Raw genomic sequence first — 25148 nt, 5'->3', positions numbered from 1 at the left:
AAGAGGTGCAGTTGTGTTGAGAATGAGTCATGTTCAGGATTGGTAGAGATAAGAGGATGGGGGAATGAGGAAGGGAGAAAGAAGAGGGAGGAAGGAAGGCATCCCAGTGAGGAGTCAGGCCATGCCTGATTTCCTGCCTCTGGACTCTTCTCCACCATCAGTGGAATGGCAGGTTCCCACCCACAGGCTTAACACCACCTCAGCCTCGAGGGTCAATCCCTTTCTCGGGCAGGAGAGATTTCAGAAGTCTGGCAAAGAGCAGCAAGCCCATTATGAAATGGCAGGTGCCATAGCAGCCACTTTATTTAATCATCATACCAAATCTATAAAGTATTAATTATTTTCCTCATTATTATATGTGGAGAACTCAAGGCTCACAAAAATTAAGGACATTGCACACGATCATACAGTCAGTGGCAAGAGGATATAATTCAAGTCCAAAGGTGTTTATGATGGTAGATTCCCTCTCAGCCTCTGGAACACAAATTCTCAGCGCTGTGTTTTTTGGGGCACAGGACTGGGTCACTTGATCCTGGTTGGCGCTGACTGCGTGACCTAGTTTTCACAAGCTTCTATATTGTTCTAGGGAACAAATCCTGTAACCATATTTCTGCTCGTCTAACCCTTTGTGATTTAATCCCGCCTTTGATGATCCCAGCTCTTCTAGGATGGGAGTCTTTTCTTGCCTTGTCATATCTTCTCATCCTCCCAGGGATGAAAGTCCTACTCCTGGATTTCACCAAGAAATTACTGGACTCTACTACCATAAGTAGATATTCCAGATGCTGTTTGTCTGTATGTATGCCTAGATGTCTCAGAATGGCTGTCCTGGATCCTTCATCTCTGTCTGTCATCCCCATAGTAGTCCATTCCCACTCTTGAAGTCTGGCTTTTTCTCAGAGGAACTGCTTGCCCGGACCATCCCAAATTTTCTGTTCCCATACTTGTCCCAAGCCCTATTCTATTTGTTAGACTTGTCTTCTCTCTAGTACTAGTACTAGCTAGATTTGGGAATCTGTCTCCCAAATTATTTATCATTCCATGTGCAGGTCTTTGTCCAGCTCCTTTAGCTGTGAAACTGGACTGTGTGTGACTCGTAATGTAAGCATGGCAGAACAGGGGTGGGGAAAAGCATAGTGTGTTCTGGAGAGGTGCACAGCTGACCTAACAAGGGTGGGAGGGTGTGTGTGACAGGTCCATTGAAAGTAAAGATGGATCAGTGGGGTGGAACCACATTAAAAACTGTTTTAAATGCCAGGGTGAGATACTGGATATGACCCAGTAGCGATGAGCAATTATTATTGGTTCTTAAGCCCCCTAGAGAGATTAGTCAGTGTGCAAGATGGACTAAAGAGAAGACTGAAGACAGAGAAATGAGGAAACCATTAAAGTTGTGCAAACAGGAAGTGATGAGAGCCTGGATTAGAGTTTATCTGTTATAACCCACAGGAAAGAGATAAGAGACACAATTTGAAGCAAAAACTATAGACTCAGGAAGAGACCAGATTTATAGGGGAGTGGAAATCAAGAATGACTGCAAATTTGTAATCATGGTGGTGTTACTGGTAGAGGCAAGGGAATCTCAGAAGGGCGATCAAATATTGGGAAATAAAAATAAAACCCAAGCTCTCTTTCCAATATGTTTCATTAATAACACCGATTATACATGAGAGCATTGCTAGCAGGTATTCAAGCAGAGGGTTGTGTTAAAATCAGTTGAATTGTTGAAATTAGACTAGAAGCAAATGAGAGATCGGGCTAAACACATCAATTTGGGAATGGAAGTCATAAATGTGGATCAGGGAACCGTAAGGGAATTAAAACCTAATTTGTCAAAAATCCCACAGTTTTACACAATATTCTGGGTCTGGGCCTCTTCTAGGCTGGTGGCCAAGAACAGGCAAAGGAGTTACAGATGGACTGAATATGCATAAATAAGAAAATCTGTTGTATAACGCGGCTCTAAAAAAAATCCACTCTCTACCTACACATGATATTTCTAGTGCATGAGAACTCATGGTATCATGCCTGTGTGAACACTTCTTATCTCATCCCACTGAGAAAAGCTGCACCTGCCACTCAAGCGCTGATTCCCTTTGGGTGCTAAAATGTACTCTCCCACGAGAGGTGTCCACATGCCTCTTTTCTTAGCTCAAATGCAATAATTACTTGAGTTTAACCCTTAGCTGTGCTTATTTCTTATTCTTCATTCTCCTTTCCAAATTCCTATCATCTGACCATGATAAGCAAGTCATTGACTGTTAGTGTCCTCACCTGTAAAACGGAAACATTAAGAACCAAGTTCCTTTTTGGTGAAGAAAGGAATCTTAAAACAAGTCAATACAGAATGGACACTTTTAACAAGATGTTCTGAGGGACTGCGGATTGCTCATTTTGGTATGATTCTTTTAGCTTGTATGTTCAGAGACTACTGACTGGTGTAGCCCACATAACTTTCATGTAACTTCAGAACCAAATGAGGCTTCTTTTAGTTCTGATCCTGATTAAAATAAAAAATTAAAGGAAGAGAGAAAAAAATGTGGATCTTTATGGTGGGTTCTTTCGTGGGGAGGGAACTTTTTGGATATGAACTGGCATTTGCCCAATAATATTCTGAGTTCAGTAAATAACTCAGCACACATGGATTGAATTTCCAATGAAAAACATGAAGCTTACAAAGTAAATGGAAAGTACTTGGCAGGATGCATATTTCCATTTGATGAAGGGAAATCTGGGGGGTAGTTGGCCAAACCTGACAGGCTCAGGGATTAACCCATCCTCACTCATCACCATAACAGAAAATGCCAATTATCACTGGCACTGGGCTGTGGCTTTCTCAAAGAAATCGGCACTCTCCTGAAAGGAAGCTGGCTTCCGTGGGAGCTGTGTGTGTGTGTGCTTGTGTACAAATTTAGTGCCCAGGTATGCCTTACAAGTGAATCAGTCAGTGAAGAAATGAAGACCTCATATAATATATAAACCACTTTCTAAAATGGAGGAAAAAATCTGATATCTGATGTGTACACTATGATTCTCTGCTTTAAGATAGGACTCTGAATATAGGTCTCTTTCCTCATTATGATTAACATTGTTAGCACAGTAAGAGAATGAGACCCTTTTGGTGATTTATCCAAAGTCACACAGCTAATAAATGATACAACAGTAATGCAAACCCGTGGCTGTTTCATTCCAAAGTTCACATTTCTCCACTGCATTTGCCGCCTGCAAGAAAAAATGGGGTGAGTGGGGAGACAAAGCAGGAGGCTGGTGGGTACAGCCAGCTTATAAAATATATATTGCTGATTCTATATCTAATTCATTTCCCACATTCAGAGGAAAGGCACGAAAATTAGTAAGCACTCACCCTGTGATGAAAACCCAACTCAGCCTCAGCCAGACTGTAGCAGTTTGCCCAAGGTCACAGAGCTGGCACAGGGCAGAGCCGTGAGTCAAACCCAGACACATGCGACTTTAACTCTTAGGTAATAGGCAAAACACTTTCACCTATGACACTCCTTTAAAGCCAATGACAATCCTAGGACAAGAGTGTTGGCAATGATAGAAAGAAACTGGAGTCAGCACGTAAGAGACAGATTTGCTAGGCTTCCTTGTGGGTTACTTCGGACAAATAAGCTCCTGCATTTTGGAAGGAGGGGGAGGTGGAAAGAAAAATATATATAAAATATTTTATTTTCCCAAATGGGAAACATAAGGGTACAGATTTTGCTTGCAGGCTCGGATTTCCTTTTGTATGTATGGTAAATATTATTCTGTCTTCTTTCTTTCTTTTCTGTTCTGATGAGGGTCTCCATGAGAAGAAGTTAGGCTAACTCCTACATCAGAGTTTCTACAGAGATTAAATAGAGTTCTACATGTCAACCCGCAGTGGTGTTCAGGACACTGAAGATCACCAAGACTGCCTGGGGAGATCTACCCCTGTGGAATAATTCAGTGTTGGGGAGACCATTATTTCCCTTTTCTTACTTTCTCCACAAAGGGGAAATTCCATTCCTCCCACAGATGGGACAATATACTTCTAGATGTCTCCTGTCACTTCTCCCATGGGAGGAGTAGCTAATTTGATTAGTGGAGAGCCTGAACACCATTGAACCAGGATTTTTCCAAATACTATGGTTATTGAATGGAAAAGTTTGTGATGGCCAATCCTTTCTCTTACTGTCTTATACTGGCTGTGCTTGTGGGCAGTGGGCTCAGTTGTGCTTCAAAATCCAGCCTGGGTGGCTCAGTCGTTAAGCATCTGCCTTCAGCTCAGGTCATGATCCCAGCATCCTGGTATCGAGCCCCGCATCGGGCTCCCCGCTCAGCGGGGAGCCTGCTTCTCCCTCTGCCTGCAGCTCCCCCTGCTTGTGCTTACCCGCGCTCTCTCTCTCTGACAAATAAATAAATAAAAAACCTTTAAAAAAAAATAAAAAAAAATTAAATTCACTCCTTTAAAAAAAAAAAAACAAAAACAAAATCCAGAAAGCAATTAAACTTTCCCCAGGTAGGCCCAGCTAGGCTTCTGTTCTCCTTGCCAGTTTTCTCGTCTATGAATGGGTAAAGCAGGTTGGCCTGTCACCAAAGGCCAAATAACCTTAATAAATGTTAATTCCCTAAAAGGAAGTTCTGGTTTAGCCTCAGGTCCAAGTCCCATTGTCAAGTCCACCTTTACTGTGAGTAAAATTGATAATTTGAAGTTAAAACCTGAAAGGAAGGTGGATATGTATTGCTCTAAGCCTAGATCATTTGGGACCTTTGAGGCAGGCATTTCACGGCTCTGCTGTCTTAAAAATGTTGGCATAGCATAATCATCAGCAGGATCTGGCTTCCCATTCTTTTTTTTTTTTTAATTTTATTTATTTATTTGAGGAAGAGAGAGACAGAGAAAGCACGAGCAGGGGGAGGGACAGAGGGAGAAGCTGACTCCCCACTGAAGAGGGAGCCTGATTCAGTGCTCAATCCCAGGACCCCGAGATCATGACCCAAGTCCAAGGCAGACACTTAACCGACTGAGCCACCCAGGTGCCCCTGGCTTCCCATTCTTAAGAGTCATGGGTTTGTTCTGCTTTTCTCTTTGTTTTCTGTATAAAAGGCACATAATAAATATCTGTTGATTGACTTGAGTAAGTTGCTAAACAGCAACTGGCGTTTAAGTTAATCCTACTTGAGCCACAACAGCTGGCCTAAGGCACTGAGCAAATCTCTGAAATCAAACAATATCTTCACATCAGAGAACAACATGTTGTATTTTCAGATGAAGGGGGGAGAGAAAGAGGAAAAGGTGCTGAGGGGACCTCTTGCTGGTACCAAAAGTGCTCTGTCCGAAAGCCACTCGAGCTTTCTGTCACCTCTGAAAGCAGCTGAGCAGGTCCAAAGAGGCAGATGGTCATGGGGGTCAAAACAAGTGAAAAGATTTCCTGTACTCTGGAATTTATATTGACATTCCTCTGAGAAAAAAAAGCAGGACTAACCTTTATGATTGACCGGTTCATTCATTTATGTATTGACAAGGAGTTATAAAGTACCTACAATTATAGGTAGTTTTCCCTACACATGCAAATGCTTCTGGGAAAAAAAGGGAACCTGTAGGAAGACTGATGTGGTCACAGGTCAAACCATACTCTCCAAGTCAAGTTTACCAATAATAAAGCTGATTTTTTTTTTTAGCTCCATCTGTCTAACTCTGGTCTATTTCTTTTTTTTTTTTTTTTTTTTAATTTTTTTTTATTGTTATGTTAATCCCCATACATTACATCATTAGTTTTAGATATAGTGTTCCATGATTCATTGTTTGTGCATAACACCCAGTGCTCCATGCAGAACGTGCCCTCCTCAATACCCATCACCAGGCTAACCCATCCTCCCAACCCCCTCCCCTCTAGAACCCCCAGTTTGTTTTTCAGAGTCCATCGTCTCTCATGGTTCTTCTCCCCCTCCGATTTCCCCCCCTTCATTCTTCCCCTCCTGCTACATTCTTCTTCTTCTTTTTTTCTTTCTTAACATATATTGCATTATTTGTTTCAGAGGTACAGATCTGAGATTCAACAGTCCTGCACAATTCACAGCGCTTACCAGAACACATACCCTCCCCAGTGTCCATCACCCAGTCACCCCATCCCTCCCACCCCACCCCCCACTCCAGCAACCCTCAGTTTGTTTCCAGAGATTAAGAATTCCTCATATCAGTGAGGTCATATGATACATGTCTTTCTCTGTTTGACTTATTTCGCTCAGCATAATACCCTCCAGTTCCATCCACGTCGTTGCAAATGGCAAGATCTTATTCCTTTTGATGGCTGCATAATATTCCATTGCATATATATACCACATCTTCTTTATCCATTCATCTGTTGATGGACATCTTGGCTCTTTCCACAGTTTGGCTATTGTGGACATTGCTGCTGTAAACATCGGGGTGCACGTAGCCTTTCGGGTCCCTACTTTTGTATCTTTGGGGTAAATACCCAGTAGTGCAATTGCTGGATCATATGGTAGCTCTATTTTCAACTTTTTGAGGAACCTCCATACTGTTTTCCAGTAACTCTGGTCTATTTCTTAATTCGTTGTGAAATTAAAAGAGGAAGAAGAGGATGATTAATTATTGCCCCCTAAAAATTTTACAACATGCTTATTGAATAAAAAACAATTTATGGAACTTTTTCTTAAAATATTTCTTAGTGTGGACAGGTTTCCATTAAGCACATTTTTGGTAAGGCTGATGGATAGTAGTTGGATGTTACACTCTCTGTGTTCCTGGGATGCAACTAGCTGAAGAACCATATTGACCACAGGATGGAAGAGACTAAAAGAAGTTGTCCAAATAGAAGGCTATTCTGCTTCCTCATGGAGGTGACCACTGGAGACAGGTTGGGCTTGGCTAAGGTTCTCAAGAAGAAGCTTAAGGTTTCCATTCAGGGTTCATATATATGAAAGGATGATCAAAGGTCCCAGTTGCACACCATACAGTATGACTTCAATGACTTAATCCTTGAAAACTTTTGAAGCAAGTATAACTAAATGCCGCCTTAACCATAACAAAATGAAAAACTTTATCAAAGCATTTAACTTTGAGCAATCACTTCCCATGCATTCCTTATATGGTATTTGAGGACTTCAAGCAAAGCCCTTTATGTATTCCTTGTGTTTTCAAAACATACTCTTGGTAACCAAATAAACTAACTTGCTAAAGAGGTTTATTGACTCCTAGCCAGTTAAATGTCAGAATCATCCACCAAAAAATACCCACTTTGGTTCTGGAGTGTTGGATCAATAGCTCTCTGTTTTGGCAGTAATTGGATATAACAGAACCAGTTTTCTATTACTATCCCTTCAGAGTTATAAAAATAAAATAAGGTTATCTGCCCTTGGAAGTATATTTATCTTTCTATTGTTTACAAACACATTTGTGATTGGAGAGGAAATGGGGTGTTTAGGGTATATACAGACATTTTGTCCAAGGAAGGTATCAAGTTATTAAAAGGTATATATATATAAAACAGAGAGAGAGAGAGATTTGCAAAACCCATTCCTGTTTTTCTTAGTGAGCACTGCGGAGTACTACAAGCAAATTAGTCACTAGTAACTGTGCCATACATCCTGATCAAGAACAATCAGACTACTGGGGCTCTTGATTGGCACAAATGGGAGCACTATCTTTGGAAAATTCTTTTTTCCCTCCCCCCCCCAAAATTTCTCCAAAAGACATGTTTATTTATATTTTACACCCATTAAATTGTGAGCATCTTAGGTCAGAAATGCAGTTTACATTCATCTATAAGTTTGTTCCTGATACATAACAGACATTTGACACATTGTTGTTAAGTGAATAAAATCTGTTGATAATTTATAATTCAGGAGTAAAACAGATTTCAGGTAAAGCTTTTGCTAGGTCAATAATGAATACAAATAACAAGCATATCTCCAGGAAGGCTCATGAGTATGTTATTAATTTTCACTATCATTATTAAATAGAAGCCCTAGAGAATAGACTGACATGGCACTTAATGTTGTTAATTAAAAGTAGATGAAGATATAATTGAAACTATGAAAATACTCAATCTTTTCCTTATGCTAAGCACCCAATATTTAAAAGCAAATAATAGAACATTCCCACAAAGCAATTCTATTAAGCTTCATTCCACTTTTTAAAGAAGCAAGGTTCTCATCTAAGGTGTTTTATTGCCATTTCTATTAATTTTTCATATTTTAAAAAATAATAGGTATTGGGATGCCTGGCTTGCTCAGTCAGTGGGGCATGTGATGCTTGATCCCAGGGTTGTGGGTTCAAGCCCTATGTTGGGTGTAGAGATTACTTAAAAATAAAAATCTTAAAAAAAGATAACAGGTATTAAAAACCTTTATAATCACCTTCTAAATAAACAGCTATTTCCATATATATTAGTGATCTTGTAGAAAGAACACCCAGAACCTAATAAAACCCCAGAAAATCCTGACTCACAAGAACAGAGTGCTTATTTGGTTTTGGGTCATTGGCTGCTTCATTATTGAGATTTTCCAAGTCAGATAGTGTTACACTTGGAATATGCCAGTAAGCATTAATAACAACGACCATAAAGGAAAAGTTGGCCTTCCCCAATCAGATGTAAGACTAAGCTCTCCAAATTCAGTGTTCTCTTTAATGCAGCAGAGGGCAGTGAAAGCACTGTTAATTGATCATATAAACCTTTTATTACAATCTGGAGAGAAATATTGTATTTCCTTATAATTGCATTTTCCATTTTAAACACCATACATGAAAGTGGTTTGAAAGACAATACATTTTTAGTCTCAGATGTATTTTTGAAGCCATATAGAACGTTCACAAAGTGCAATGAAATACCTATCTAGCACTTCAGGGATTCACAGTTCACTTGAGTATAACAGAAAAATGTTTTAGAGGATAATACTACACTGTGACCTTGGTCTAAAATTTACCTACATGGTGTAGGAGACACTAAAACTGTGGAAACCTATCAGACAGAGTGCTGTGCTTATATTAGCAGAGAATTTAAGAGCTTCAAGGGGTCCTTACGGTCAACTAATGATCATGGAAAAGTTACTAGATTCTCTCAACTAGAGAAGGCTAAGGTATAAGCAGAACAGAGGTCTTCTTGCTCCTCTTACTTTAAAGTTTTTATTTTGCCACACCATATTTCATAATATTTAACAGTTAGACTTAGGACTTCTGATGTGCTTCTCAGGGTTCAAAGGTCTTAGGAAACCTCACTTGAAAAATGCAGTAGAGGGCACCTGGGTGGCTCAGTCGTTAAGCGTCTGCCTTCGGCTCAGGTCATGATCCCAGGGTCCTGGGATCGAGCCCCGCATCGGGCTCCCTGCTCCGCGGGAAGCCTGCTTCTCCCTCTCCCACTCCCCCTGCTTGTGTTCCCTCTCTCGTTGTGTCTCTCTCTGTCAAATAAATAAATAAAATCTTAAAAAAAAAAAAAAAAAAGGAAAGAAAAATGCAGTAGAGGGGCGCCTGGGTGGCTCAGTCGGTTAAGTGGCTCAGGTCAGGATTCCGGGATCCTGGGATCAAGTCCCTCATTGGGCTCCCTGCTCAGTGGCGAGCCTGCTTCTCCCTCTCCCTCTTTCTACCACTCTGCCTACTTGTGTGTGCTCTCTCTCTCTCTCTTTGTGTGTCAAATAAATAAATAAAATCTTTAAAACAAAGAAAAGAAAAATGCAATAGTGTTCACAATCACTCTCTGTAAAAGTTCTCAAGAGGTGAGGAGATGTTAATGTTACACATTTTAATCAATATTTATTTCACAATTTTCAAAAATAAGACCTTGTCACTCCCTGACCCCTACCCCAACCCCAACTAAGAGGAAGACACTGTTCTTTTCACCTCAGCTAATGCATGCATATCTGGTTCCCTTCTGGGCATGCCCCAGCACTGTATCATGGTTAGAAATTTTACTAAATGGGACTGGACCTGGCTACGGATGCTTTCTTAGCTGTAACCTTCCAAGCCTGGGCTTCGGTCTGGAAGATCTACCACTCACTTTCCCTACTGAGTTAGGTATGTCAACATCAGGGGAAAGGGTTAAATGGCTAATGGTAAAATAACAACCTCTGGGAGAGAAGACATCTCAGAGAAGCCAGGACACTGCTGTATCAGTTACAATGAAACATTTTGCCTCTGGACTTTGTTGATCTGTCTGGAGTACATGATGTCTGATTGGCGTTCCCAAGTTCTGGGGCTGCCAGTGACATTCCCCTGACCCTGCAGGAGTTTTTCCTTCTTTAAAGAACACACACTAAGCATCGGGCCCAGGACCTCTTACTTTCATTTTCGCTAGTTGGCTTCTCTGCCTGCTTGCTCTAAGTCTGTAGTCTTTCAGCAAGTCAAGGGCCAGGCTGAAATCCCAGAGCAAATTCCTCCAAAGCCAAACAAGGAAATGTTCAACGAGTCTTTGGAAACCAATAACTGAGAGCACCAGGTTATCTTATTTGGAAGTTAATATATTGGATGTTGTACATTTTTCACCAAAATTAGACATTTTCTGGATTAGCTATGCATCTTCATTATATCACGATCTTTAACAAAGATTAAAGGTGCATGAATAGATCTATGTTTCAAGTAGACGCTACATTTTTTTTAGAGTATAAAGGTTTTTCAAAGCCAAGTCAAGGGGAGTACCACTATTGTGGCCCCAGTTTTTATCTACAAACTTTGGTTAAAATGTTGTGTATCTTATGATTTTTTGAGGAGATGGCTAATACCTAAGGGAATTATCCTGAGGTGTGCCAAAAACATAAGGAAAACATGGAGCCTTTTGTAGAGAAACTACCAGGTACTATTCTATATCTGTTTTCCCCACATGGCGAAGAGTTCTCTAGAAATGACCATGGATGGGGGCTTCTCCACTGTGCCTTCGGTTGGGCTGGCCAGAAAAGCCACAGAGCCTCCTGCCAAGGGCCAAGTACAGCTATGTTTTCTTGTGTGGTGACATGTTACCACCCGGCAAGGATTAGGCTCTGGGCATGACCTACTGGTTTGGAAACCTGAAACCAGGATTTTCAGAATCCTGAACTCTTCGGCATACGCCAAACAACAAAGGGAAGCTATTTGTTTAGAAAGCCCAGTCTCAGGGCCGTTCAGAAATCAGAGGTCAATCATAGAGTTATCAGGAAGCACAATGCATACCTCATTGACCTGGCTTCTCTGCAAGGGTTTGTTCCCATGGGGCAGGAGAGAGAGGGAGGAGAGAGAAAGGAAGAAAGCAGGGAAAGAAAAGAAAACAGGCGGTATAGAGTGGGAGTTAAAATGGGCTCTAAGTTAAAACCCACTCACTAGCTGAGTTCAACCACCTAGGCCTCTGTTTTCTGAAACATTAAATGGGACTGATGATGTGTAAGTCATAGGGTTGTTGTAAGAATTCATGGAGTTAATCTCTATAAACTACTTAGTGCAGTGCCTGGAACATGTCAAGTATGCCCAATAAAGGTTAACCATTATTACTGTTACTTTTAAGTAATTGGATAAGAAGAACGGAAAAGATGTACCGATTGTGATGTACAGTTCCTTAAACACTGCCATTTTATCAGCTAATCATTCAGAGCCTTGTGAGGAAAGACCTACAATTTGAGTATATCCATGGATTTAGGTACTATAAGAACCTCATCGATCTATTCAAACTACATTTATAGAATCTGCACAACCTGGGACAAAGTGGATTACCTTTCGTTTAGGCAGCACCCCAGTAGAGGGGACCTTTCCCTTCTCAAAGCCTGTACCCTGACCATGGGTTGCATCATCCCAGAAGAAGTGGCAGGGTTTTGTTTTGCTTTGTTTTGTTTTTCAGTTTTGCATAAATGTTCCATATAAACTAACAACAGCCCTGGGACCCAATTCCAAATCTCACGGCTCTTTATGAGCATGACCAAACCCTCCAGCCATATCCTGACTTCCATTCTCCAAGACAAGATTGCAGAGAAGCTCCTTCCCTGGGATCTACCTGGGTGAGGAGAGAGCTGTGCTCCAGGGCCCAGCCTCTGGGAAAGAGAAACCAATTCAAACCAGACTGTCAGACCCTTGACTCCACCCAGAAACTGAAAAGGGTAGGAGACTGTGCCTTGTCTTCCTCATTAGAGAGCTCATACCTCAACTCTGCTCAAAAGCTATTGCTTGAGTATGGAGGTGTGGGAGCTGGAGGGAGAGATGTTGGAAATAAACCACAATTTCTGTTTCCCTTTTCATTCCAGCAGCTCGACTGAATGGTGGAGAACTTCAGAGCCAACTTTTGTCATTGAGTCCCTCTGTCTGAAATGCTATCCTTTGAGTGACCTAGATTAATCCTGCTTGTCTTGTCAGACTTAGCTCTCCATGATGTGCAATCCTATCCCAGAATGAGGTGGGGCCTTTCTGTTTCTTCTTAGCATCTTGTACATTCTTCCTGGAATGTAAATTCATGAGGATAGGACCTGTGTCCATCTCGTACACAGTTTTACTCTCAGCATCCAGAGTGGTACCTGATCCACAGCAGACATCCAACAAATATTGTTGAATGAGTGTATAAGTCAATCAGTACAGATAAAAGAGAGGGGAAAACAGTATGCAGCTACACTGCCTTCTATATGGAGAACAGAAAGTGGATTCTAGAACATGAAAGGCCCATTGCCTAAGTACCAGGAAGGATTTAGGTGTGAACAAGATGGGCTTGCGCTTGAATTTTGGAGTGCATGACAAGGAAAGCCTTACTCTGGATAATAGAGAGCAAGAATATTCCAGAACTGGAGTGTGGGGGGAGAGGCAGAATACAGTGCAGGAGGGATGGCATGAGGAAGAGAATCAGGAGGCAGAAGAGAAGGCAGGAGGACATCTGAGTGCTCTGTGAAGTGAAGCAGACACTGAGAAGGCCCCGGTGATGGGTACCAGATAGACCCCACGACAGGAATGTGCCTTATGTCATTTGAAGTTTATTACTGTGCTCTCTCATGACCCCAAAACTCTCAGTTCAAGTTCTAAAACATAGTATCAGTATAATAACCTTATTTTCATGATTCTTTTGTGTGGGAGGAAGAGAGGCCCACCCGGGTGTGGGAGGGAACAGAAGAGGAGTTGTCCCAACCCTGGGTCTATGTCAGAACAGAAATAAAAGAACATCTACAAGATGCAGAGAACATCAGAAAGCAGGAAATCAGAGCAAAGCTGACTGCGAATGTAACAGGAATCTTGGGAACATGCTTTGGCCTTCAGAGAGACATGAAATGGGAGTTTTGTGAGGCTCGTCTTTGCCAGGTCCCAAGGGGCCAGGAGGTCCCAGCTAATACCTGGGACACATTATGCATCCTGCCATAAAGGTTATTTTTCTTGTCTGTGATGCCTTTCAGATTATGCGTTCCTTGAAGGCAGGGGTTTTCTTATTTGTAAGAGCATCAATATCTCTAGCACAGTGTCTAACAGAGAGTAGTTAGTATTTGTTGAATGAATAGATGAATGCTTTTATCACAGATCTTCTTCATTAAGAACCACCTATGGTTAATGAAAGAATCCAATGGGAGAGAAGGAGGAAGGAAGAGAGAAATAGAGACAGAGAGAGAGAGAGGGAAGGATGGAGGGAGAGAATGAGAATCCAACCCTAATATATAAAACCTGAAGGTTTCCTCAGGCAATGTTTTTGTTTTGTTTTGTTTTTTCCTTTATCTCTGGTTTATCTCTTACCCTCTAAAACCTCCTTTGGCATCTGCTCCATGTTCTAGAATTAGGTTGAAATTCCAAAGCCTGGTGGATGGTCTTCATAAGGTGATCCTCCTCTAATGCAAAGGCCATGCGCATCCTACTAGGCCTGCTAGGCCTGTCTCAGGGAAAGGCATGCATCGCCTGGCCAGCACTTGATTAGAAATATTCACATTTCAAGGACAGGATGTTCCCAGGACAGTTCTGGTCTCCAAGCTTCTGAGTTTGCCTAGAGCCAGTACTTAACTGGTGAATACAGGTTTCCCAGAACTTTATGCAAAACACTTAATGCAAGTTGTTAGGTCCGAAGATTGGGAGAGACACCCTTACAATGAAGGTTTTACAGACAGTGGAATGAATCCTAACAACATTTAATAATACCAATTTTAAAAAGCCAGTTGATCCTCATTTCCCTTTGTTTTTGATCAATCGACAGAAGGAATAAGTAAAATCTAATGTTTTTTAAAAAGTTAAAGATACAAAACTTAAAAATAATTGTTGGGACCAGGTCTAAATCCATGAAAATCCCAATGTCTTAAGTTTCTCTTATTGTTGAAGATATATTAAACATTGAAACAGCAGTTACTGATCAGTAAGTCAGGCAAAATGATTTCTGAGTCTGCTGGCTTGTATCAATATGCCCTTAAACTGAACTAATCCACCTCTGAAATTGTAGATAGGATTAAAGTTTAGTTTCTCCTAGATGAAAATGTGCTTAAGTAGGACAGAAAGAACAGTCTGCCTACTCACTGTAATGGTCTAAGGGGTTAGATATCTGCCCAGGATGCCTCCTGCAAAGTATCTGACTTTGGGCACAACAATGTATCCTCTCCCTAAAAGTGTTACAGAAGTGATTCTTTCTTAGAATAAAATGTAGTAATTGAGTTCATTATCAGATATATTAAATTCTCCTTCTGTACCCATGTTTCAAAAATGTCCTCTCCTTCACTTCTCTCTTCATATGATGGGACAAAATACGCCTCTATAAGGCAAGCTCAATGATGTGTGGTTGCAAAGCAGTTAGTTCATACACAATGGCTGCACCCATAATTTCACTTGGTCCTCAGTTTATTTGCCCTCTGATTCTGGACATGACAGACGGTTTGCATTCCCCAAGGCCAGGATCATGGCTAGCGGGTGGTAGAAAGAAAAGTGCCTGTCATCCTGCAAAGATATGACCTGCCAACAAAGTGTGGATAAGCTCAAGAAACCATTTCCAAACATGGAAACAGGACTGGATCAGTTTGGGGCAGATGGAAGCTTTTGCCAATTCCTAATTTTGCCAATCTCCCTTGATGATTTCTCAACCACTCAACACAGGGTGAAAGGGAACAGAATAACTTCTATCTCCAACACTTTGAAGCTATTAGAAATTATCAGACTTTTTCCTAATAAGTAAAATAGATAATAGAAAAATTAGCAGTCTGAGGATTATCCCAAAACCCTTTAGGATTACAGGAATTTCATAGCAGGGTTAACATTTTTAGAAAGTAAGAACTGAATATTTTCATTACCTTCTCTGTTTGTAGGTACTTCTTTATAGCTAAATTTATTTTTGCTTTGCCAAAAACTTTTCAGTTATTCACTGCTAATGGAAGGAACGTGTACCCCCAACACAAAAGCACAAAGTTCCAAAAATGCATCAGCAATTCTTCTTTTATTTATTTATTTATTTTTACTGGTGTGTGTGGGGGGAACACTGGCAGAGCCATCAGAGGCTTTATTTGGGAAAAGACATTTGAATTGGCTTTTAGTTGGGGGCATGGGCGAGGGGGTACCCAGGGCAGTAGACTCCCCCCCAAGGGTAGGCTGAGGACTGGGGCTGAGCCTTAGGTGGCTCTCCTGTTCCTGATGCTCCCTGGCACAGCTCCTTCCACAAGGCTCTATGGCAGCCACAGGAGATGGGAGGCTGGGAGGGACCACAGTGGTTTTTCACTTGGACAGGACATGAGACCACTCAGACACTAGCTTTCCATCACAGTCTCGATCTTCACAACCACAGCCTTGTTGGGGTTCACACGGCTGAAGGAGCTGGAGCCCCTGCTGAGCCAAAACTAGGCTGGAAGGAGCTCGGGCCATAGTTGAGGCCAGGACTGGTGAGGCTTCCTTAGGCCCAGCTCAGCCCACTGGAGTAGCCACTGGTGGTCTTAGTATGGATACTCATGTTCGGTGGCGAACTCAATGTCCAGGGCCAGCTCGTCGTTCAGGAGCTCCCGGTACTCACGCAGCTGCCGCACCATGTCCTGCTTAGCTTGCTGCAGGGTAGCCTCCAGCTCGGCCAGCTTGGCATTGGCATCCTTAACAGCCAGCTCCCTGCGCTGCTCACCCTATAGTGGCTTCCAGGGAAGCCCTCTGGCCTTTGAGGTCCCCGATCTCAGCCTGGAGTTGGCTTATATTTGTTTCTTCTCAGAAAACTGTCTTCATGGGATGGAGGTCATCCCTGTGCTTCCCAGCCAATGTCTACAGCTCCTTGTACTTGATCTGGTACATGGTCTGGCCTCAACCTGGCTGTGGTTGGTGATGTCCTCCTCATACTGGGCTTTGACCTTGGTGATGATGCCGTCCAGGTTCAGGGAGCGGCTGTTGTTCATGGACAGGACCATGGATGTGAACGAGATCTGAGACTGCAACTCATGGATCTCCTCTTCATACAGCTGCCTTAAGAAGCTGATCTCATCGGTCCGCCCTTCCAGGCGGGGCTCCAGCTCTACCGTGTTCATGTAAGCTTAGTCCACATCCTTCTTGATGAAGACAAATTCATTCTCCATGTCTGCATGCTCTTTGATCTCCTCCTTGTATTTATTCTTTTTTTAAAAATTTTATTTTATTATGTTATGTTAGTCACCATACATTACATCATTAGTTCTTGATGTAGTGTTCCATGATTCATTGTTTGCGTATAACACCCAGTGCTCCATTCAGTACGTGCCCTCTTTAATACCCATCACCAGGCTAACCCATCCCCCCATCCCCCTCCCCTCTAGAACCACCAGTTTGTTTCTCAGAGTCCATAGTCTCTCATGGTCCTCCTTGTATTTATTCTTAAAGTCCTTCACCAGCCCATGAATGTTGCCAAGCTCCACCTCCAGCTTCAGCTTCTCCTGGCCCTGTGTGTCCAGCCGCCTTGGAAGGTGGTTGATGGAGCTCTTGAACGTGCTGTCCATGTTGCTCTGAGCTGTCTTCTGCTGCTGTAGGAGGCTCAACTTGGTCTCCCGAATTTTGTTCTGCTGCTCCAGGTGCTGCATCTTGTCGATGAAGGAGGCAAACTTGTTGTTGAGGGTCTTGATCTGCTCCTTCTCTGGGGTGTACACAGCCTGGATGTTGGGGTCCACCCCCAGCTTAAGGGGGCTCAGCAGGCTCTGGTTCACTGAGACAGCTGTGATGCCCCCCACACTCCGCACCCTGCCGTAACTCCTGACCACACTCATGCTGGTGCCTAGGCCACCACGGAAGCTGCTGCTGCAGCCTACCTGAGAGAAAGTGGAGAAGCTGATGTGGGCGCCAGGCATGCTTGTGTAGGAATGGCTGCTGAAGGCCCTGGGGGCCAGAGGTGGACAACTCGTAGGACTTCTGGGTCACCCTGATGGTGGAGGCTGGAGAGGAAGCCAATAGACTGAAGCTGACAGAGGTTCAAGAAGGAGCTGAGAATTGGCTTCTAGGTGGGTTAACAATGTTTTTTTATAAATTGGCTGTCTTCTCTCACTCCATGACCTGGGCCCTCAGAGACTTTGTTTTGTTTTGTTTTCCTATTACTTTTCTAACCAGTTTTCTCTATTTCCTTTGACCCTTCTTTCTTCTCTGTTCCTAACACTAGGTTCTTTCAGAGCAAATTCGTGATTTTTCTCTCCGAAAGCAATCCCTCAGTGGACTTCTCTGCTTTTAAGGATTCATCTGTTATTTCTATGTGGATGCTTCAAAATCCACAACCATATTAACAACTGATTACCAGCCATCTACTACCTGAAAGCCTGCTTTGTCTTCGGAATAGAGTCAAAGGTAAAATTACATCTTTTCTACAAACAAGGTAGGCTTAACATCCCAACCACTCCTTCTGTCAGTGGAGTTAGGTCTTTAATGGAGGTAACACCCAGAGCCATATACTAGAAATTAACAAGGGCTAGAAATAAACCTGCCTTCCTGGTGATTCACCGCATCACTTTTGGCACCAAACGTTTTATGAGCTATTTAATTATCCTCTATGGCTTTACATTTGTATGCCAGTGATTTGATAAATATTCACTGAGCACTTACTCTGTGCCAGGTACGGCAGCAGGTGCAACTAGCAAAGAGCTTGGAAGACCTTAGAGGACCTTAAATCTTTGAGCAAAGAAGCCAACAGTAGACAAACACCGATATAATTAAGTTAAAGTACCAATTAGAGCAATCATATAGAAGGTAAAAATAGGCTAATGTGATAGAGCAACTGGGGGTAGGATGGTTTAGGCCACTTGAGATGGGGAATTCCTCTCTGAGGAGGTAATATTTGAGCTCACACCTGAATAATGAAGATACAGAGATGCAAAGATCTAGGAAAATATGTTTCATCCCAAAGTCTATGCAAAAGCTCTGAAATGTGGACAAGCTTGGCATATTTAAGGAAGAGTAGAAGGAAATGAGACAACAGAAGGCAGATAACAATCAGCTCATGTGGACTCTGCAGGCTAGGATTTCTCAACCTTGGCACTACTGACATTGAGGACCAGATAATTCTTTACAACGGGGAGCTGTTCTGTGCGGTGTAGGATGTTTAGCAGCATTCCTGGGCTCTACCCACTAGGCGCCAGTAGGCTCTCCCTAGAGACAATCAAAGAACCTAAGCATCTGCAATTACCAAATGGGGATTGCCAAATGGGCAAGTACAAAATGCGGAGCAAAAAAGCCTCCAGTTGAGAACCATTATTGTAGACCAAGGTAAGAAATTTGGATATTATTCTAACTGTAATAGAAAGCTATTAAAACATCTTAGGCAGAGAGTAATAGGATCTGAGTTACACTGTAGGAAGTTTATGCTGGCTTTAGTGGAGAGAGACGAGAGTAGAGGCAGAGAGAATTAGAAGTCTGTAACAGAAACCTGAGTCAGAGACGATGGACTAAGGTAGTAGCCAGGAAGGATTCATCTAGGAATTAGGTGGCAGGTATTGAGAAGAAGAATCAAGCATGGTGTGGTGCCTGGTTGGCTCAGTCGTTAAGGGTCTGCCTTCAGTTCAGGTCATGATCCCAGTGTCCTGGGATCCAGCCCTATATCGGGCTCCCTGCTCTGTGGAAAGCCTGCTTCTCCCTCTCCCACTCCCCCTGCTTGTGTTTCCTCTCTCGCTGTGTCTCTCTCTGTCAAATAAATAAATAAAATCTTAAAAAAAAAAAAAAAAGAATCAAGCATGATGCTTAGGTTCTTTGCTAGAGCCATGAAGTAGTTGGAACTAGCCTTAAACCTGAGGTAGCAGTGACATTTATTAATGGGGAAGACTTGGAAGTAGATTTGTGAGTTTAAAGGTTGGAAATCAAGAATTCCTTTAGCTATATTAAATTTGAGATATCTCTTGATATCCAAGTGGAGACGTCCAGCACGCAGTTAGATAATATGTTGGGTATGGCACTCTGAGGAGAGGTCAGGTTTGAAAATTTGAATCTATGGATGGAATATGAAGATGAGAGATTAGATGAGGTCACCTAGTGTATGAGTTTCCTGTGGATGCTGTAACAAATGACTATAAACTGGTGACTTAACACAATAGAAATTTGGGGCACCTGGGTGGCTCAGTCGGTTAAGCATCTGCCTTTGGCTCAGGTCATGATCCCAGGGTCCTGGGATTGAGCCCCGCATCAGGCTCCCTGCTCAGCGGGAAGCCTGCTTCTCCCTCTCCCACTCCCCCTGCTTGTGGCCCCTCTCTCGCTGTGTCTCTCTCTGTCAAATAAATAAATAAAATCTTAAAAAAAAAACCGCACACACACACAATAGAAATTTATTCTCTCACAGTCTGGAGGCCATAAGTTCAAAATCAAGGTGTCTGTAGGAGCTGCATTCCCTCTGGAGACTCTAGGGGAGAATGCATATTTTCGCTCATTTGGCTTCTGGAGGCTGTCAGCAATCCTTGACTTGTGGCCTTGTGTGACCATATCACTCCAAGCTCTACCTCTTTGGTCACATTTCCTCCTCCCCTTCTGTCTGTCAAATCTCCCCTGTGTGTCTTTTTTTTTTTTTTTTTTTTTTAAGATTTTATTTATTTGAGAGAGAGGGAGAGAGAGCACAAGTGGAGGAGAGGGCCAGAGAGAGAGGGAGAAGCAGTCTTCCTGCTGAGCAGGGAGCCCAATGCAGGGGCTCAATCCCAAGACCCTGAGATCATGACCTGAGCCGAAGGCAGATGCTTAACCGACTGAGCCACCTAGGTGCCCCTCCCTTTGTGTGTTTCTTATAAAGACAGTTATCATTAGATTTAGGTTCTACCTGAATAATTCAGCATGATCTCTTCATCTCAAATTCCTTAACATAATTACATCTGCAAAGACCCCTTTTCCCAAATAAGGTAACATTCACTAACATCACAAGTTCTGGAAATTAGGGTGTGAACATATTTCTTTGGGACCACCATTCAGCCCACTACACGTAGGGAGAGAGCATAGAGAAGACAAAAGATTCCTCCAAGGCGGACATTCCAAGTATAGGGCCTTAGACTCCAACATGCATAAGTTGGGAGAGGAGGGGGAGCTAGGAAAGAATGGCTGGGCAGCAGGATGGTCACAGACAATCAGAGAGGGCCTGGGGGTCAAGTTTCTTCTGTACCTCGCATGTTTCTTTGTACCAGATTTGTCCCAGAGTAAGTTTAAAAGATACTCCTTGAATTGAAATGAATGTTTATAGTGATCTTTTAAAAAGCCCATTGCCCATGCCATTAAACTGCCTTGAGATTATTGGGAAAACTCAGGGGTAATCACCCACACATTTATTGCTTTAGGTGAGTACATGGAAAGAGAGAGAGAGAGAGTGAAAACCTGTTTCATTTTGTGCCAAGTTTTTTTCGTAACGGTAATCATTGCTCTTCTTTTAATTCTTCATTCCCAAGCCCACAAAGCGCTAACATTTGAAACCTGTTTAGGGAATTCTTTGGAACTTGCAGCAAACTTCTAAAGTTAAATTTAGGATGCAAACCTCCATGATTGGTCCATGAAGTGAAAAGGATGGAGCGTGATGATTGGAGGGAGCTGCTTTCCTTCGATGCCTTGATGTGGGGATGGGATATACATCTCGGTGCTGCAATTTATTCCTCACTCCCAGGGAAAATATACTCCTTGTCTTTTCATAAAAATAAGAAATTCTGTGTTACCAATAACTTTATAGTCAATACATCTCACCTTTACTTACTGACGAACAAACATATCCTAAAATCCTTTGAATAGAAATATATCACATAGGGTCAAAATGTCATCTGTCCTAGAACATAAAAATTGGTGCCTTGGGGAAACATATATTTTAAATCAAAGTAAAACTGAATGTATGACTTCAGAATGCAGGAACACTGGTCTTTTTTTTTTCCTTTTTCCCAAGTGTGTCTCCCTTGGTAGCTGGCAGATCATTCTAGGACTTAACCCTCAAAAATTTGAGGGGGAGCAAATTGAGGGAAAATTTCAACTATTCTTCTAACAAAGTCATCTTGCTTCTAGAAGAGAAATGATGACTGAAGCAGTCTGAGATGGCTGAAGACTGCCAGAGGAGGTGTGGAGAATTTTCTACAGTTTTCCTCCACTCATGCAACTATGGACAAGTTGCAGAGCAGAGCTGTTTGGGATCCTGATCTCACAAGAGATGGATTCAGAAATGGCTGTCATACTTTTGACCCCCTCTCTTTCCCACCCCCTCTCCTACCTGCCACAAGGTCCTAAGAGGTAAACAAAGTTACCTAAGACTGAAACCTGCTTGTGTAGGACCTTATGCTTCCCAAGCAAGTACAAAATTTTATTAAATAATGGACTGGGGCTCCTGGGTGGCTCAGTCAGTTAAGCGGCTGCCTTTGGCTCAGGTCATGATCCTGGGGTCCTGGGATCGAGCCCCGAGTCGGGCTCCCTGTTCAGTGGGGAGTCTGCTTCTGCTTCTCCCTCTGCGTTTGCCCTTCCTCCACCCCGCTCATGCTCACTCTCTCTCTCTCTCTCTCAAATAAGTAAATAAAATCTTTATAAAAAATAATGGACCAATTAATTAACTTGTTATACAAAATTAAAGAAAAGCATATTTTATATTTAAAATCAGAAGATTTAGAGTAGTATGACATATCTCAAAGTCTTTGAGATTAATTTTACTTGCACTTTCCTTTTCCTCATGTTAACTAACATGCGCCCCTCCTCCATACACACACCACATATATCCAAACCAACATTCTGATTTGAGTAAGTATTTGGATGGGTAATGGGGACTTAATGGGAACATAACTACATACTTTTTTGAGAAGTGAAAAAAATAAAAAAAAATGCCTACTCTTCAAGAATGCTAAGAATAAATTTAAAAGTGCCTTGAAAACTAAAAGTTAAAGTAGAAAGAATGTCAAGGAACTGCTGAGGCTAAGACTTGCCAAAAGTCAAAAGTTCAACAAGCAGCTCTTTGATGTGACTAGAGAATTAGCTCATTTCTGCACTATGTTCACTACATAAGTGGACGGGTATTTTCACAAGAAAACTGGCAGCAGGCTTTTTCCCATCAGGCTCTGACAGGAGTGAGCAGCCCTGGGTTCCAGTTCAGGCTCTGTGACCTCATTTAGGATTGAAACAACTCTTTGCCCCTTTCTGAAGATCCTCTCCATCTGCAAAAAGGAGGACTAACAAACACACTGACTAACTCACAGGTCTGTTGTGAGAATAACATGATTGGTGGGCATGGAAGGGCTTTGATAGGGTCAAAGATGCAAGCCATTTTATTATGTAGTAAAAGAATCTGGATTGAGCCCTTCTGACACTACTCAGGGGTCAGAATCAACTAAGATAAGCACTCTTCTTTCCATGGACCTCCTTAAATAATAGAGTAGCTCTCATGTATTTAGTGTGTCACATGGGGGCGCCTGGGTGGCTCAGTCGGTTAAGCATCTGACTCTTGATTTCTGCTCAGGTCATGATCTTAAGTTCGTGAGATGGACCCCATGTTGGCCTCCGTGCTGAGTGTGGAGCCTGCTTAGGATTTTCTCTCTCCCTCTCCCTCTGCCCCTCCCCTCCGAGCATGCTCACTCTCTCTAAAATAAAATAAAATAAAATAAAATAAAATAAAATAAAATAGTGTGTCACATGAACAGAGCATTTAACAATAAACATTGATATAGGGTTATTACTTCCATCTTTATAGATGATAAATGATTAAATGACTTTCCAAATCATAATTCTGATAAATGGAGGAGCTAGGGTTTGAATCCAGATCTAATTCCCAAGCACATGCTCTTACATACTGACCAAAGGCCAGAGAGATGTGAGACCTGGCCTCTGATTTCCTGGGTGGGTGTGTTGATGGACCCCAGTGCACCTCCTAATTCTCTTCACTGATTCTCAAGAGCCTTTCAAATCAGAAGCACCCAGGAGGTCCCTGCCATGGAAGATCACAGTGAACTTCCCTTGGGAGGAAACTCCCGTGTTTAGGGGGATTGGGTTTTCTAAATAAAGACCACAGATGCCCTTCAACAGATGAATGGATAAAGAAGATGTGGTCCATATATACAATGGAATATTACTCAGCCATCAGAAAGGATGAATACCCAACTTTTACATCAACATGGATGGGACTGGAGGAGATTATGCTAAGTGAAATAAGTCAAGCAGAGAAAGTCAATTATCATATGGTTTCACTTATTTGTGGAACATAAGGAACAGCATGGAGGACATTAGGAGAAGGAAGGGAAAAATGGGGGGAGGGAATTGGAGGGAGAGATGAACCATCAGAGACTATGGACTCTGAGAAACAAACTGAGGGTTCTAGAGGGGAGGGGGGTGAGGGGATTGGTTAGCCTGGTGATGGGTATTAAAGAGGGCATATACTGCATGGAGCACTGGGTGTTATATGAAAACAATGGATCGTGGATCACCACATCAAAAACTAATGATGTATTGTATGGTGACTAACATAACATAATAAAATTAAAAAAAAAAAATAAAGACCACAGTTCAAAAATCCATTCCATTGATGAAATTTGTCAGGACACTCCTGGGATCTATTGTGTGAGTCCATAAGCTTGTTATCACCATGTCACCTTCCTACATCTATTATCCATGTACCAAAAGAAAAGGAAATTAGAGCTAAGATCACCCAAGCTCTACAGTTTATTTTACTGTGAGTTACACTTGCCTCTACCTCTCCCACCAACCTTCCTTCCTCTTGTGTTCTGAATACGCATGCTCAGTAAGCATTACTGATTGGTTGGCTGAGTGAGAATTGACTTACCCAATCAGGAATAATTTTGATTATGATGAAATACAAATAATCTCTCTTCTCATTTCAGTTTGTATCTTCTTCTCACATGGACTCCATCTTACTTTGTGTTACTCACATTTAAAACCTTTGAAATAATCTTTGATGTTTTCCCTTGGGTTTCCTTAACCATTCAGACCATTCCTACTGATATTTTCTTAGTAATATTTCCAGATTTATGCTGTCCTTCCTTTTTATTTATTTAAAACATACCTATTGAATTCTGGGCCCTCATCTTGAAAAATATACAAATTCCTGAGTAGGGCCCTGCTTCCCTTTTTAATTATCCCTTCTATTAGTCTTGCACATGGTTGCCAGATTAATATTTCCCAAATCCTGTTTTTTCACTTTCCCATTCTTGATCTTGACCTCTTAAGACGACGCCACTTTATCTATGAAATGAAGCCCAAATTCTTTGCCTGATAGTCACACCCTTGTAACATCTGGATTTAAGCAACCTTTCTAATACATCTCCCATCTTTCTCTAGTTGACCCTGTTGCTTTGAGCAGACTGGCCTTCCTACAGCTCCTCTTTAAGTAATGCTTTGTGCATTTCGGTCCCTGAACAGTGGCCCAAGTCCTTTCTCCCCTTACACTGCTTTCTGTTTTCTGCTTCTCTCATCCAATTCTTCCACTGAAGAAGGCCCAAATTCAATTCTTGCCTTCCTAAGAAGCTTCTCCTGGTTATGTCAGTCCACAGTAAGATGGTTGGGAAACAGACATTGCCAATCTGCAGCTACCCCTGCCTCAGGGTCCACGTGCCATCTAAGCACACACTGTTGTGGGACGCTTCATGTTGTGGAATGGAGGTATTTCACATTTCATATGTGACGATTTAAACTTCCCATCATGTTATACCTTCTCTGAGGACGGAGGCAGTTTGGCCTGGTGGAAAAGAGCATGAAGACTAGAGCCAGACTCTTTGGGTTCAAGTCCATCACTTACTACCTGTGTGATCTTGGGTAATGTATTTGCTTATGCATCAGCTTCCTCATCTGTAAAACTGAGAACAATATCATACTTCCCTCATAGACTTAT

At 42.1% G+C, this 25148-nt stretch overlaps 1 protein-coding gene and 1 pseudogene across 3 annotated transcripts in view; both read right to left on the bottom strand.

Moving 5' to 3' along the window:
- Positions 1 to 25148, bottom strand: part of SYNPO2 (synaptopodin 2) — a 166128-nt gene that overhangs the window by 78899 nt on the left and 62081 nt on the right. The window lies entirely within an intron of this gene.
- LOC118535470 (keratin, type II cytoskeletal 8-like) lies at positions 15317 to 20917 on the bottom strand (annotated as a pseudogene).

Source organism: Halichoerus grypus, chromosome 3, assembly GCF_964656455.1.
Source record: "Halichoerus grypus chromosome 3, mHalGry1.hap1.1, whole genome shotgun sequence".
NCBI lineage: Eukaryota > Metazoa > Chordata > Mammalia > Carnivora > Phocidae > Halichoerus > Halichoerus grypus.
This window is presented reverse-complemented; position numbering and strand designations above follow the sequence as displayed.